At 38.0% G+C, this 16978-nt stretch overlaps 1 protein-coding gene and 1 pseudogene across 2 annotated transcripts in view; one reads left to right on the forward strand and one right to left on the reverse strand.

The window, feature by feature from the left end:
- CBFA2T2 (CBFA2/RUNX1 partner transcriptional co-repressor 2) overlaps positions 1-16978 on the forward strand; it is a 134842-nt gene that overhangs the window by 16930 nt on the left and 100934 nt on the right. The window lies entirely within an intron of this gene.
- Positions 916-2211, reverse strand: LOC150003437 (histone-binding protein RBBP4 pseudogene; annotated as a pseudogene).

Consider the following 16978-nt stretch of genomic DNA (forward strand, 5'->3'; position numbering starts at 1 on the left):
TAAATAATATCTTTTAAAAAACAAAGAAACATACATTTTTACAACTTGGTGGTCCCAAGTTTTTTGTTGTTTTTTGGTTGTTTTTAAACCATTTCACAGAAAGGAAAGGAATAATATGAAAACAGCTCAAGAAATACACTAACAAACAAAAATATCTGGGGAAAGAGGAAACACATAGTTTTGACTTAAGAAACTAAGAGAAAACTGATCTACAAAGGAAAATGTGTATACTGGAAAGTTAGATGTGAACATTTTAGAGTAGGAATTTATATGACTTGAATCTCCTAGTTCCTGGATAAAATGACATCTTAATATTTCATGGCTCAGACACCTACCTCACTTGGCTTTATTCCTTACTTCTAGCCTTTACTTAAATGAGTCTGAAAAACTTGAGGATATAGATAAGATAAACAGGATAACCATATATAACATTTCCCAATTGGTGGCTACTTTAGATCTTTGTTACTAGAAAATTCTTGAAGAAAATTAATTTATATATTATTTTCAAGATTTTATTTTCAGAGAGTGAAAAAGAGGGAGAGAAACATAGATGTGTGGGAGAAACAACCATCGGTTGCCTCTCACACACCCCTAACTGGGGAAGTGTCCCACAACCCAGACATGTGCCCCAACCGGAAATCTAATTGATAACCCCTCAGTCTGCAGGCCGGCGCTCAATCCACTGAGCCATACCAGCCAGGGCAAGAAAATTTAAATATAAGTCGGTGGCTTTGCTAAATCAAGTCCTCCAGTTAATATTTATAAAACACCCTCAGTATGGGCTAACAGCATTGTTGATGATACCTATTATAGAGGGATAGCTGAACAAAGTCTGTGTCTCAAAACCAGTATTAAATCAACATCAGCATTGAGAGGGAAAGAGGGGGAGTCTAAAGTCAAAAAGTGCAGACGTGTCTAAGACTCCTGTCCTTCTGGATCCACACTTCCTTCCATCAGGGTCTTCATCATTATAAATGTTCTCAGCCATTTGCCACACTTGCATGATACTGTATTTTAACAAAGAACAGATTACCCAAGGTTCATTGGGATTCCAGGAGAAATCAGATATCTTGTCTGTGTGACCACCTTCAATAAACAACTCCTCCAGTCGCCCATCTTCAGCATCTTCCAGGAAACATTACTCTCCAATTTTATTTAAATCTCAGACATTCAGTCTGCGATCAGTACCACTAGAAGCCAAAATAGTCTTGTTGTGAGGCGACCACTGAACCTGGAATAGTTCATCCTTATGTAATTCAAAGAAATGTGACTTAAGTTTCAGATTTCTCAGATCTCACAAGGCAATAGTCTTATCAGCTGATCCTGTGGCAAAAATGAATTCACTATAAGGACTGAAAGAAAGAAAGGCAGTTCACATCAGCAGTGTGAGCATCAACTGAGTGGCTTGGTGTGGAAGTACTGTATCGTTTGAATTAGTATCCCAGATGATCAGTTTCTGATCATCAGCAGCTGACCCAAACAGACTCATGGAGCAGATGCCAGGAAACACGTACTGCTATATGCCCTGTGAAGATGGTCTTCGCACACACAACTTTTCCCTCCTTTGGAACAGCACTGATGTCCTACCGGCAGATGGTATGGTCATCTGAAGCACTAAGTAAGTGCCCACTGAGATTTGGGTTCCAAGAAAGCCTGTAGCCTTCCTTCTGGTGTCCACGGAAACATAAGTCTGGGTTGCACTCTCCAGAAGGATCTGGTTTATTTATTTACTTATTTTTTAAATTTTATTTATTTATTTTTAGGAAGGGAGAAAAACATTGATTTGTTCCACTTATTTAAGCCTTTGTAGGTTGATTCTTGTATGTGCCCCGACCAAGGATAGCATCCTCAACCTTGATGTATTAGGACGACGCTCTGACTAACAGAGCTCCCTGGCCAATGCCAAAACCTCCAAATTCTCCTTTCTTACTGTGATAATATGAAGCATCAGACTGACCATCATGAGGGAGTTGCACGCTGGCTATCACAAGGTTTTGTTCATCTGACATGTGAGTCCCCGGGACAAGTCGATGAATGCTGAAATCTTTCCCTTCTGGTCCGGTTACATCTGGAAGCCACTGTGCAGTTAAGCGGGGCCACTATAGAGCATGGGTCATCACCAAATAGTAAAGAAAAGGGGTGTTCTTTTTCCATATTTTGTGCTCTTTGTTGATCTCATGTGTCATCAAAGGCTTCTTCCTTCTTGGCCATGATGAGCAGGAGAACCAGAGGGATACTGGGATCTACTGTTGCAGGGGGTGCCTAATTACACATTAAAAAAAAAAGCACAGGATCGATCTTATCAATAGGAGAGAAATGTGCACTTAGAAGAGGGTTAACTTTATGCTTGCTGTGCTAGAAATGAACTGGTTAGGTTACACTCAGGTAATAATGATGAGGCATAATTTTTTTTTTTTTTTTTTACTTGAAAAGAAAGACATGTATGACTGCTATGCATAAGTCAGAGAATAATGGGGATAATTTTTTTGTAAACAGCTGTACATAATTCCCATACGTTGCTTTTTTAAAATTGTGTACAGGACAAGTATAATAGAACAACAATAAAAAATAAAGTGTGTACATATAATGCATTTTTAGTAAATACACAAGTTTGCAACTGTCAATGTTACAGAAACAGGGGTGTTCCAAAAAACCCCAGAGTTTGCAGCTGGGGGATGGGGAGAAGGAAGCAGCTTTTCAGAATGCCTCCACATGCCTGAGGCTGGTGGCTAGTGTCTTTTTTATGCAAAATGGCTTTAATGCATCCAAAGCCTCAGGTAGATAGGAGGAGTCTTGAACCAGGGGATGGTATGGAGAAAGCACACAGAACCTGCGTAAGGTTCTGTGAATGGTCAGAACTGGTTACCGCACCCACTGCATCAGAGGATGTAGTCGGGGATTTAAAAATAAGCGGCAGACATTTTAGGCGGTCTGACTGTGCGGATTTAACTAAGGTTAAGGCGTACTGTGCGAATTGGACTAAGGCTGAGGCTGACTGTGCGGATTACAAAAGGACTAACTATACAGTTTACAAGGAGGCTGAGAATCCATGAGGTTCTGGATTAAAAGCTGGTGGACCCCATAACACAGACGAGGTCTCCCCAATCAGGATTGAATGATTGGCAGCTACTGGTAAAGCTGAACTGTGTTTGGAAAGTAGGGAAAGGGTTTCTCTGACTTTTCTAAAACTAGCCTGGTTTGGTAGGGGGGAGGCAAGGATATGTGTTTATGGGTGTTTTAAAGAACATAAGACTTAACAACAGAAATCCGCAAATAACTAAATCTATATAACTGTTAAATAAACTATTCTTTTTCTTTTCACTAAACTCTGGTATTGAGAGTTATAATTTTGGCGGCGGGCAATCGGGCCCCTAACTAAAGAGCCCGCGGGTTTGTTTTCAACTGGAGCAGCCCAGGGGTTCTGTAACATCAACACTAGAATATTTCAAAATCCCTGAAATGAACCCTATCAATAATTACTCCATATCTTCCCATTTCCCATCCCCTAATCTACTTTCTGTTTCTGGATTTGCATGTTCTGGACATTTCGTATGAAGTGTTAGAAACATTCTTTGTTTGAACTTATTTATATTTATTTATTTTTAATCCTCACCTGAGGACATATTTTTATGGCTTTTAGAGAGAGAGAGAGATATCGATTGGTTGCCTTCTTGTACACGCCCTGATGGGGATCTAACCTGAAACCTAGGTATGTGCACTGACCAGGAATTGAATCTGTGACCCTTCGGCCTTAAGGGATGAGGCTCCAAACAGCTGAGCCACCCCAGCCAGGATGAATTGAATTATATTTAAACTCTTCTGAATTGCTAATATTTACAGTTGCAGGGGAAATACAATATGTTGTCTTTTGGGACATATGTTGGAATGATGTTTTTGAGGTTGATCTATGCTGTAGCATGTATCAGCACTTCGTTCCTTTTTATGGCGGATAAAATCCATTGTGTGATACACAATTGCTCCTTCTTATTTAAAAAAAATTGTACTTAGAGATTAACATGTCACCCAACACTCACATTCACAGCTAAAGTTGAACACGGTGTTGCTCTGCCTTCTTGCTTTAGCTCTCAAGTCCTTTTCCTGGTCTATTTAGTGCCATGTTTTTCACATTTTTGTGCTTTTTGTTGGTGATTTTACTGTTTAGAATGTAATGGCCTGTACTTTAGTGTTCCTAAGCATAAGAAGGCTGTGACGCACCTTAAGGAGAAGATACATGTGTTAAATAAGCTTTGTCCAGGCATGCCATGAGTTCAGAGTTAATGTCAACAGTACATATTAAATAAGGTATCTGTAAACAGAAACACAAAAAACAAAGCTCTGTATTGATCCATTGATGAAAATGTGATGACTAGAGGCTTGAAGAAACTTAACCCTATATTTCCCTAGGAGCAATGGTTCAGTATTTGCTAATTCAGTGTTTGCGTCAACTTTATAGAATGTAACTACCATGAATAATGAGATTCTGCTGTACCACATTTGACTTAAACATTTATCAGTTGATGGATATTTGACTTGTTTAAACTTTCTGGCTTATTATGAATACTGCTATAAAGATTTCTATACAAGTTTTTTAGGGGCATGTGTTTTCAGTTATCTTGGGTATATACTTAGGAGTGGAATTGCTGGGTTATATGGTAATCCTGCTAGATCACTTTGGAAGAATGGCTGACCATTTTACATTCCCAACAGCAGTATCTGAAGGTTCCAGTTTCTCTACATCCTCTCCACTACTTGTTACCTGTCTTTTTTATTGCAGCCATCTAGTGGATGGAAAGTGCTATCACCTTGTGGTTTTGATCTGCATTTCCCCAGTGACTAATAATACTGAGTATTTTTACACATCCTTATCACCATTTGCATATCTTCTTTGGAGAAATTTTTCTCTTTGCCCAGAATATAGCTTTTTTGATGCAGATAGATTATTGTGGGTAGCACTCCACCTGTTTTCACTGAGACAAATAAAAATTTCAAATTGGTCCTAGCTGCTGTGGCTCAGAGGACTGAGCCCGGGCTGCAAACCAAAGAGTCGCTGGTTCAATTTCCAGTCAGGGCACATGCCTGGGTTGCAGGCCAGGTCCCCAGTTGGGGGTGTACAAGAGGCAACCACACACTGATATTTCTCTCCCTCTCTTTCTCCCTCCCTTCCCCTCTCTCTAAAAATAAATAAAATATTTAAGGAAAAAAAGACCCTGCAGAGCTCCCTCACCCCTTAAAAAAAAAATCAAATTGATTGTAGTAAAGGAAGTATATATCTTAAGCCATATTTCCATGTGAGGAGGACTGTTCTTTGAATACCATTTTGAGAGGAATTTTTCCCAGTCTACTTTTGTGTGTGTGTGTGTGTGTGTGTGTGTATGGTTGGAGGCCTTGAAAGTTTTAGTTTCACATCTTCCTTACCTGGCTTGCATTGTAATATTTAATGTAAGCGTTTAGGGCAAGAGTTGGGCTGGGAAGCCACATGTCCAAGAGCGCAAGTATGTATTTAAATGCTGGTCTGAGCAGATCTTTATATCTGTCATGATCTAAGTGTGATCATTTTAGTGTTGCCTAATTTTATAGCATCACTTGGCAGTAAGCTGCTTTTTTTCAAATCCTCAGCTACTTTGCAAGATTTGTGGGACCATGTTAAGCTAACTACTGCATATGTTTGATAGTTTGCTAAATCCAGGAACCTTATTAAAAGTATTGTTCTCCTTGATTTCCTAGATAAAATTATTATATATACCACATTATAATGTGTTTGTTTTCTGGTTATTAAAATTTTATTCCTCTGAGTTCTGTGTATTGTGATTTGTCCAAATTTCAAAAACCAAAGAAAAATATACTTAGCATATTTTTCATGAAAGGCAGAGAGATAAATTTTCCAGATTATAAGAAACTTGATACTTTGTCAGAGGTATATGGCTTGTGTTACGTAACTGAGTGAGACAGGTTAAGATGAGAACATATAAAGAAAGGAGATCATCAGTAAAGGTTGCATGGGGAAAATATCATCTGAATCAGGCCTTGAAGGATAGCTTTCAAAGTGATCTAAAGAGCAGATCACTGCACAAATCCAAACTTTTTTGATTGGCTTGATTTGTTTGGTTGGCTGTTTTCCCTTTTTCTTTGAATCAGATAAGGCCTTTATTATAAACCTTTGCCTCAAGTGTCAGTTATATTTCTGTCCCTTATTCTGGTGTGTGAAATCGGGAATATGACTTACAAATCATATGCTCTACACCTTTTTGCCAGAGTTATGTATATGAATGTAACCTTCCTTAACATGTCCACTCTTTTGAGTGAGAATCAAAACTATATGCTGAAGAACCTACTTAATCAATCTGTTCCACCCAGTAATACCAAGGCCTGGGGCTGATGGTGTCACCAAGTTGGCTTGTTTGAGGAAGTTTGAGTCTTTTCCTTTCCCCATTGGGAGTTAGTACTGCCTACAGCCTGGTTATTTTCACATTATGACATTTCTTTCACATTCATGTTTTTTTTAAATAATCTTTTGTTCCTCTTTCAATTCTAGTTTCGTTATTGCAGATCTTCCCATCTTTGTCCCCTTTACCTTGTTCTCTTTGTGAATTAAGAAAAAATAAAAAAAAACAAAAAAACTACACATACAGTTACTCCCAGTATCTCTGTCAAGAAAGAAAGCAATAATACTTATTTTTTTAATGATTTTATTTATTTTTAGAGATAGGGGAGGGCAGGGAGAAAGAAAGGGAGAGAAACATCGATCTGTAGCCTCTCCTAGGTGCCCAGACCCGTGTTCAGAATCTGTAACCCAGGCTTGTGCCTTAACTGGAAATCAAAACTGGTGACCTTTCCCTTTGGGGAACAATGCCCAATCAACGGAGCTATGTCAGTAAGGTCAGTAATACTTAAAATATTTTTTAGTGAAAATAGAGATTCAGATAAGACCTAGGCCATAGTGCCAGGTATAGGGGAGAATGTTAACAAAGGCTCAGATGTGGGAAAGCCCCAAGATACACTTACAAGATGGCAAATGTTCTCATTTAGGCCAGGGTGTATCTCATATACTGTTATTATATATCCTCATTTTATGTCTGGGGATTCTGAAAATGCATTTTTGTTGGATTGTTGCCCCACTAGAGAAACACTGATCTGTTGCAATTCCAATTTGAAACTGCTTCATTCTGGATTCCTTATCCTTCGACTCTCCCAATAATTTCTGTGGTCATACTGGGTCTGATCTGTTCCTGCACTAAATGAAAGCACACAGGCACAAAACTGTGTAGGCATAAATGAGAGGCATATGGGAGTGGTGCAAAAGGAAGGAGTCTTCATATGCCTGGGTGGGCGAGCTGAACTAATAGCTCCCAGCAGTTCTTCTGAATCAGACATTGTGGAGCCAAAGAGTCCAGCATTTGGAATTCCACTGCTTGTGTAAAGGATCTGTCTTTTTTCCTTCAAACCAACATTTGTTAAATGGCTAATGACCCAGTGGACCTGTTGACAACAAAGCAGGGAGGCTGGTAAAGATCAAGTTTAAAGGAAAAAGGAAAGAAAAGTTCAAAGGTAGGAAAGTAAGAACAAAAAGGGTTTGGACATAACTTCACCTACCTTGATATTATTTTAAACAATTTATTCTGGAGAATTTTGAGCATGAAGTTGACAGAATAATGTAGTGAACCCCTAGGTACTTACCCCCTCAGCTTCAGTCAGCTGCAACTGCCACACTTAATGAAGGGAAACCAGAACTCTGGTGAGCCTTGGGTTTGGTTTCTAGGCCTCTTTAGATCTTGTCACTTTAGGCCTAATGCTATCCAACTCCTCTTTTTTCCTGTTTTAGCACCTTGTGTACAGAATACGGTGTTTAGGATTTATGATATAAGTAGATCAGTACTTAACCTCTAATAGCTTAAGGAACTAAGTGCTGTCCTTCAAGTATAGTAATTCTATCAAGGGAGCACAGTGAAGAGGGGACTTAACGAAGACTATTGAGAAGGTGGCATTTGTGTTTACTGCAGGGGGTGCAGCTAGGAGGTAGGGACTGGATATTTGGTCCAGATAGCAATACAAGGTATTAATAAGCTCTTTCACTGAGCTATATATTTAGAATGTGACATTTTTGTTACATATATAACACAAGATATATTTTGGACTAGCTTTTCCTCCTTGTTTTAAGTAATTTAGAAATATGACTTGTTCAGATATTTTCTGCTAAACTGTGTGTCTCCTTGAATGCTTATTATTAAGATGAATTCTGCAAGGTGTGTTAGATTCTTTGAGAAATACCATTTCAAAGCAAGTTGAGCCAAGTTTGATTCTCTGGATGGGACTTCTGAGAGGATGTGGGTTTTGTCTGACTCTTGTTTCAAATATATTTGTCAGTGACATAAGCCAGGAGAATAGTCTCTTGCATTTTAAAAAGCTGACAGAATAAGGGGAATGCACCGTAAATAATGTTATAGATTAATGAGGTATTGAGCTAACCTGGCACCTTCCTGTGCCTTGTGCTCTCTGTCTTCTGCAGTTTCTCAAGGAATGATTCCTTTTTGTGTTTCAGACCCATACTTCACAATGCCTACAGATGATGTTTGGTTTGATTCTCTCTCTTCTCATACCCAGCTGTTTCAAACTGCACAGAATCCTCAGGGATCTACCCACTCCCTCCTGAACAAATAGTGCTTCTTCTTGACTCTTTTCTTCTTAAACCTTTATCACTTTTCCCTTGCATATACTTTGTTTTGTTAATTTTTTGAGAAACTGAGGTTTCATGGATACACAATAAACTGTATATTTAAAGTATACAGCTTGATTAAAGTTTTGACATGAATGTATTTGTGAAATCATCGCCACAATCAAGATAGTGAACACATCGTTGCTCCCACAAGTTTGTAAGATCGGACAAAGGTCTCAAGGTCTGGACAGTTTTAAATGTTATTTCTTGCTAAGTTTTAAATTGTAGCATTGTATTTTGTAGATGCACCTGTAAACAGAATGAACTGACAGGTACTCAACCTGATGAAAGTAGTCAACTGCAAGGAAGGAATCAACGTGTAATGTAATTGACCAAATAATGTACAATATATAATCAGTGGCTAAGGCTCCCTTCTGGGAGGCAGAGCTCTGGATATGAATCTCCAGTCTCCTTTACTTGCTTCAAGTAAATAAAACCACCTTGTGACAACCATGGCTCATTTTTGAACCGAGCACCCCAAGAGGAAAACCCCTTGAGATAGGTAACATTTCCTTGTGCCCCTTTGTAAATTTCTCTGTCTCACCCTAAGTTGATTCTCATTCCCATCTTTCTTTTCTTCCTCTATTCCTTTGGCTTCTTCCATAAAGCATAACTGTTATAAGGTTTATGTATCAATAGTTCATTTCCTTTTATTGTTGTACTATAACACTGTATGGACATATGTCATGTGTTTATTTAGTTACCTGTTGGTAGATGCTTGAGTTGTTTACAGTTTTTGGCTATTACAAATAAAGCTACCTTTGTAAATAAACAGGAGTGGCATGGCTGGATCATGTGGTAGATGTATAACTATTTAAGAAATTGGCTAACTTTTTCAAAAATATTTTCAAGTGCTTATTTGCCATCCATATATCTTTGATGAAATGTCTGGTTAAATCTTTTACCCATTTAAAGAAATTGGGTTGTTTATTGTCTTAAGTGAGTTTTGAGAGTTCTTTATTTACTCTGGATGCAAGGCCTTTATCAGTTATTTTCTCCCAGTCTGTAGCTTGTCTTTTTCCTCTCAGTTGTAGTCATGTTTTCTGAAGAGTAGACACTAAAAAAAATTTTTTGAAGTACAATTTATCAATTTTTTTCTTTTATGGGCTCTGCTGCACTTTCATTGTTGTATCTAGGAAATATTTGCCTAACCCAAGGTCACAAAAGATTTTCTTTTATGCTTTCATCTAGTACTTGTATAGCTTTGGTTTTACATTTATTTCGGTCTTTTATCCATTTTTAGCTTATTTTGCATATGTTGTGAGATATGCGTTAATGTTCTTTTTTTCCTCCTTTATCTTTATGCCTATACCACTCAGTTTCATTCACCATAATGTAAAATCAGTTAGTATTAGTCCTCCAACTGTACTCTCCTTTTTTTCAAAGTTGTTTTGGCTACTCTATGTCTTCTGTGTTTACAAATAAATTTTAGAATGAACAATTTCTACCAAAAAAAAAGCCTGTGATTTTGATTGGGACCACATTGAATCTTTTTAATTTTTAAAAAATATTTAATTGATTTATTTTTAGAGAGAGGGGAAGGGAGCGAGAAAGAGAGGAAGAGAAACATCTATGCCCAAAGAAACATCAATGGGCTGCCTCCGAGGCCTTGTAACATGTGCCCTAACCCATGACCCATTGGTTCGCAGGACACCACCACCCCATTCAGGGCCACTTTGAATCTTCTTTGGGGTAGAATTGACACCGTACAATAGTGAATCTTCCCATTTGTGAACTTATAATAATACATCTCTCCATTTATTTGGGTTTTCATTAATTTTTTTGGCAATGTTTGAAGTTTTGAGGTACCTTTCTTATATATCTTTGTCAAATTTATCTCAAGTATTTCACACATTTGAAGGCACTTAAGTTGTTTTCTTATTTATTTATTGTTCTTCTGTTACAGTTGTCCCACTTTTTCCCCCATTGCTCCCCCCAATCCCTTCTCCCACAGTCAATCCCCACCCTGTTGTCCCTGTCCGTGGGTCATATACTAGTTCCTTGACTAGACCCTTTCTTCCCCCGTTTTTGTTTTTAATTTCAGCCTTCGATTGCTCATTGCAACTATGCAGAACAAATACAGTTGGTTTTTTGTATATTGATTTTACATTCTGCAACTTTGCTAAATTCACTTATTTTAATAGCTTTTTTGTAGATTTCATTGGATTGTCTACAACATCTATAGATAGTTTTACTTTTTTCTAATAATCAATTACCATATTTTTCGCTCCATAAGATGCACTTTTTTTCCCCAAAAGTGGGCGGGGGGAATGTCTGTGCGTCTTAATGGAGCGAATATTGCGTCACAGACCGTGATGTGTATTACCTGACCTGTCAGCGGTGGCAACAGCTATTAGAAGAGGAAGCAGTTGGGCCCACATGAAACCCCTGGGAACGCTTAAATGTCCCACTTTACTTCTGAATCTCAGGGCGTCTGGTCAGTATGAAGATAGCAAAGAAAGTGATATTAGTGGTTGTGAGCAACTGAACTTCATAAATTCTGATACTAGCGATGATGAGTTCTTGGGGTTCCCAGAAAACTAGACGAGTACTTGAACCTTAAAGTCTCTCCTCGTTTGTTAATGACAGTGATAATGGTTCTTAATACCCCTGTTGACTGCTGTTCACTTTACATGGTTGAAATATTGTTCTGTTATATTTTATTAAATATTTTAGTGCACCATTTGGTTCAGAATATTTTTTTCTTGTTTTCCTCCTCTAAACCTAGGTGCATCTTATGGTCAGGTGTGTCTTATAGAGTGAAAAATACAGTATTTTACTTATTTACTTAACACCAGTATTTTCTGTGTTGTCACTACCTCAGAAAAATCTGTCCTCTTTCATTCCCTCTTGTTATGATATTGGTTCTAGCCATTATCATATCATATATTTTTTAAATCACTGATTAGTCTCTTAATACCAGATACTGTTCTCTCACGTATATCTTGCATGTGACTATGAAAAATTGTCTTCAGAAAACACAGATTTCGTTCTGTTAAGGCCACATTGTGGTTCCCAGGTATCCTTCCACACTGAGATCTTTCCTTACTACTAATAATTGACTTGTGTTCACCCATCCAACTTATTCTAGTCCAGTCCCCACACAAAGTAATATCAGTACATGGGACGTGAGCATTAGAGTTGAGATTGAGAATTTGGTTTGAATTCCTGCTTTGCCACTTAATAACTATGTTATCATTGATAAGGACCTTAACCTCTAGGTACTGTGTGCTCATTTGTAGGAAGATGCTAATATGAGAAGGTCCTCACAATATGAAGATTAAAAGAACAAATTAATCCTGGCTGTGTGCCAGGAACACAGTGTAGGTAGTCAGTAAATATCTATTTAGTCTGGCACTATTGTGAGCACTGGGTGAATGCATGCATGCATGCTTGCTTATCCTTTTTCTGTATTGTTGTTTATCATGTTATCCTATATCAGGATACCCTCTTCATCTTTTAGGTCCTATGAATCCTTCCTCATGTTTCAGGGTCCATGAAGTCTATTTCAGTTACTCATTTTTTTCCGTTCTTTACATCCCTTTTGAGTTGGCATCTTACTCAGTTAAGGACTGGGACTTTGAACATCTTCATACAGCCTTATAGTTTCTAAAATAAACAGTTGTTTCTGTAGTTAATTTAGAAAGAACAAAATGCTTTGTAAGATTTGGGTTTTGGGGGGATGAGATTAAAGTTTCAGGGGGAAATAAGTTTAGTTTTATATGATATAATGAAAATGGTAGGAATATATTTCATTAAAGGTTGAATAATTAACTTTTTTTTTCTAATTTTTAAATTATTTATTTATTTTCAGAGAGGAGGAAAGGGAGTGAGAAAGAGAGAGAAACAAACATCCATGTACAAGAGAAATATCGATTGGTTTTCTCTCACACACACCCAGCCATGGACCTGACCCATAGTCCAGGCATGTGCCCTGACTGGGAATCAGACCGGCAACCTTTCAGTTCACAGGCTGGCACTCAACCTACTGAGCCACACCAGCCAAGGCTAACATTTTTAAAAGATTTTATTTATTTTTAGAGAGACTGGAAGGGAGGGAGAGAACATCAATGTGAGAGATAAACATCGATCAGTTGCCTCTCATATGTGCCCTGACCAGAGACCGAACCCACCACCGAGGAATGTGCGCCCTGAATGGGACTCAAACTAGCAACCTTTTGCTTTACGGGAGGATGCCTAACCAACTGAGCCACACTGGTCAGGGTTCTTTTTTAATTTTGATTTTGCTTATCACACAGGGTAATTCATGTAACAGGATGGAAGTTTGGAGTAAGTAAACTATTTCTTTTCTCTGTGCCACTTCATAAACCTTACTAAAAATCACATTGTGCAATGGGGGTGCTTAAGATACACACATGAAACAGCTAAGAGAACACACACTCAAGGCAATATTGATACAGGACCAAATGAATAATCGTTACATAGTGAAAGTAAATGATTGTTGGAGTTCAGAGAAGGGGGAGATGAACAGAGACTAGAGAACCTGGGAAGTCTCCAAGGAGAAGATAACAGGAGCTGAACTGAAGGTGTTTTGGTATTTGATCAGAAGAAGAGTGCATTCTTAGATGCAAGAACATAATGAAGATTCATTTTACAGGTAAAAAAAAAAAAAAGGAAGGTCAGAAAGGGAAAAGTGACTGAAAGAGGAGGTACTAGTTTCCTGATCACTGCTCTTTATACTTTATGTAGCATTCAGAGGTTTCCACTGTTACCAAGTAGAAGACAGCTAGTGTTATTTATGGTAGTCATATATCAAAGCACTGCCAATTTCCAATTTTAACTGATAATCTGAAAGTTCAAAATCAAATTTTTTTTTGCAGAAGAATTGTGAATTTGACAAAGTTGATCTTTGATTAGTATGTTTAGTGATGCATTTTCAACAGTGACTTTTCAGAAGTGTTAAAGGGAATTTGAAATAATGATGTTTTGTATATTCATTAAACAGATATTTATTGTAATAAGTGCATGTCTCACCTTTCGTGGGTGTGAGGATATCCAGTAGTAATTCTTAGTTCTCATCTTACCTAAAGCAGTTGACCCAGTTGTTCACTCTCCTTGAAACATTTTCTTCATTTGGTTTCTAGGGCACCATCACATTCTATTATTTGTTTTATTTTTATTTTTTTGACTGGATAAACTCACAATTTATTTTTTTAATAACCCCCCCCATACACACACACATACAAATATATTGTAATGAAGTCTCACTTAAGGCATAGCATAGAATCAATAGAATTAGGTAGATTCATCTGAAGAGACTTCACGATCATCTGGCCAGAACACATAATACTGAGTTACTTGCCCAAAGCTGCAATACTAGGTGCCATCAGGGCTGAGTCCTTCATGGTCCTTGGAGTACACATCAAGTATAATTTCTACTCTATTATGTAATTATTAATATTTTTGAAATATAACTAAAAATCATATTGTCTAAGCTTTTCTCCACTGAGTATCTTTTTACATCAAAGAATATGAATATAAAATGTAATCCTTGTGTCTGTGTAGTTTCGAACATTCTATTATTTTCCTTCCTATCTCACTGGCTGGCTGTACCATCTCAGTTTCCTTTGATGGTTCCTCTTTTTCTTCAGATCTCTTCAACATTGGGCTATCCAAAACCCAACGTTAAGCACTTGAACCTCTTTATACTCATTCCCTTGGTTAACTCATGGAATCTTGGTTAACTCATGGAATCTCATGGCTTTAAGTGCTATCTGTATGCTAACAGCTTCCAGATTTATATCTCCAGCCCATTAACTTTTACCTGAACTCTCAGTTGGTTTGTCCAGTTGCCTACATGACATCTCCACTTGGATATCTGATAGATATCTCAAACTGAAAAATGTCTAAGGCTGAACTTTGATGTTTCCTCCCAGATCATGTCATTCTTCAGTCTTCCCCAGCTCTAGTCTTTAACCAGAAACTTTGGATATTATTGACTTTTTTCCTATTTTCCACATCTAATCAGACAGAGATCCTGCTTGCTCCACCTTGAGAATATATATAGAATCTGAACAGCATTTTAATTTCTCTCTTCCCATTCTGATCCAAGCCACCAATACCTCTGACCTGGCTTATTGGAGTTGCATGCCAGTTGTTATCCCTGCTTCCGTTATTGCCTGACCATCTGTTTTGAACACAGCAGCCAGAGTGATCAATCTAGTCATGTCTTGTAAATTTACTGATTAGAACCCTGTTAGTGACTCTCACTTTACTCAAAACCAAAGTGTTTTCAGTGACCTTCAAATTTTCTGTGATCTAAAACACCTCCCTCCCCTTAATTTCTCTGAACTCATATTCTACTTTCCCAGCTCCAGCCACACAGATCTTACAGTTCCTTGAATAATCTAGTCCCCATCTTGGAGTCAGGACCTTGGCCTAGACTGCTGTTTCTTCACCTATCCTATGGCTCAGTTCTTCACTTCCTTTCTCAACTGGGCCAACCAGGCTATGCCATTTAAAATTGCACCCTGCCTTCCTTATCCCCCTTTAACAGCTGTCATTTTCTAAGATACTCTATATTTTATTTATTTTGTTTATCGTCTGTCTCTCCTTGCTAGAGAATAAGTTCTAAAGAGGACAGGGATGTTTGTCTGTTTTGTTTATTGATATATCTTCATTGCCTAGAACGTTGTCAGGCATGTGGTAGATGCTCAATAAATATTGGTTGAATAAATGAATAGAATAAAAAGCAAGTAGACATATTGTCCCTAATCTCATGAAGTTTACAGTTTATAATTTGCTTTCTCCTTAATGAAGTTATTCATATTTTTTATATATTTCATTTGGTTTAAATATGTGTAATTCAAAAATATTTGTGAAATAATAGGCATTTAAACTTTAGAAAGCATTATTTCTCTTTTTTTAAGTTTTTTTCTTTTTTCTTTTTTATTGTTTTTCAATTACAGTTGTCCCTTTTTTTCTCCCATTGCTCTCCCCTGCCCCGCCATCCTACATTCAATCCCCACTTTCTTGTCCATGTCCATGGGTCCTTTATACTTGTTTCTTGACAAGACCCTTCCTCTTCTTTCCCCTGTTACCTCCCTCCCCCTTCTCCTAGAAAGCATTATTTCTTAAAAAGAATGTTAATCTTGAGTTGTGCTTTGAAATCACCTGAAAACTGTTAAACATTAAAATAGAAAAGCCAGCCCTGGCTGGTGTGGCTCAGTGGATTGAGCACCAGCCTGCAAACCAAAGGGTCACTGGTTCAGTTCCCACTCAGGGCACATGCCTGGGTTGTGGGCCAGGTCCCCAGTTGGGGGTGCACAAGAGGCAAACACACATTGATGTTTCTCTCCCTCTTTCTCTCTCCCTTCCCCTGTCTCTAAACAATAAATAACTAAAATCTTTAAAAAATAAAATAGAAAAGTCAGCCCTGACAGCTGTGGCTCAGGTAGTTGGGTGTCATCCCACAAAATGAGAGGTCGCCGGTTTGATCCTGGTTAGGGCACATGCCTGGGTTGCAGGTTCGGTCTCTAGTCAGGGTGTGTGGAAGAGGCAAAGATCAGTGTTCCTCTCTCACATTGATGTTTTCTCACTCCCTCTTTCTCCCTTCCTTCCCCTCTAAAAATAAATAAACAAAATCTTTTAAAAAATAAAATTGAAAAGCCATATGACAGAAAAGGTGATGACATGACACTTTTTTAAAAATTTATTTATTGTATTTTTCCATTACCATTTAGTCCCCTTCTACCCCTCTGCCCCCCAGTCACCACACTGTTGTCCATGTCCACGAGTCCTTTTTCCTTTTTGCTCAATCCCTCTACCCTTTAACTAACCACCTGAGCTGTCAGCCTGCTCTCTATGAGTTTGTCTCTTATTTTGCTTGTTAGTTCAATTTGTTCATTAGATTCCACATATGACTGAAATTATATGGTGTTTGTCTTCCTCTGACTGGCTTGTTTCACTTACCAAATTTTTGAAAAATACTGTTAGGTTACCTTGGATCTTAATACATTACTATGGAACACTTAATTACTAAATGTTCTATTTCCTTGCAATAGAAAGCAAATTCTTTTTTTTTCTTTTTTTTTTAAATAATTTGTTCATTTGTTTGTTTATTTATTTAGAGAGAGGGGAAAGGAGAAAGGGAGGGAGAGAAACATCACTGTGTGGTTTCCTCTCACTCATGCCCCCAACTGGGCACCTGACGTGCAACCTAGTTATGTGCCCTGACTTGGAATCGAACCAGCGACACTTGGCTCGCAGGCCGACACTCAATCCACTGAGCCACACCAGCCAGGAGAA

This window comes from Furipterus horrens, unplaced genomic scaffold (genome assembly GCF_987537825.1).
Source record: "Furipterus horrens unplaced genomic scaffold, mFurHor1.1.pri manual_scaffold_8, whole genome shotgun sequence".
NCBI lineage: Eukaryota > Metazoa > Chordata > Mammalia > Chiroptera > Furipteridae > Furipterus > Furipterus horrens.